The sequence below is a fragment of the Choristoneura fumiferana genome, chromosome 8 (assembly GCF_025370935.1).
Source record: "Choristoneura fumiferana chromosome 8, NRCan_CFum_1, whole genome shotgun sequence".
Lineage (NCBI taxonomy): Eukaryota > Metazoa > Arthropoda > Insecta > Lepidoptera > Tortricidae > Choristoneura > Choristoneura fumiferana.
The window spans coordinates 8,078,227-8,078,479 of NC_133479.1; the positions used below are offsets into that span (position 1 = coordinate 8,078,227).

Below are 253 nucleotides of genomic sequence, written 5' to 3' on the forward strand. Positions count from 1 at the left end.
ATGTTTGGCTCTCATCTATGAAATAAAGTTATCACGTAGTGGATGATCGTCTCAGTAGTCCCATGATGGGACTACTCAATGGGACTAGTGGGACAGACGGGGATTTTTCCTCACACAAAGCTGCGCTTCAAAGAGAAACAACTGTTCAAACGAATGCTTCTTAGCCCATTAGAAGCTGTTCGCATGCACTCTCTTGTTTTCTTTTTAATAAATTGTATGCAATCTTTACCACAATGCTGAGTAAATGAAGTAT

At 39.9% G+C, this 253-nt stretch overlaps 1 protein-coding gene across 3 annotated transcripts in view; it reads left to right on the forward strand.

Moving 5' to 3' along the window:
- Positions 1 to 253, forward strand: part of Gbs-76A (Glycogen binding subunit 76A) — a 90,918-nt gene that overhangs the window by 12,043 nt on the left and 78,622 nt on the right. The gene's annotated exons all lie outside the window — the stretch shown is intronic.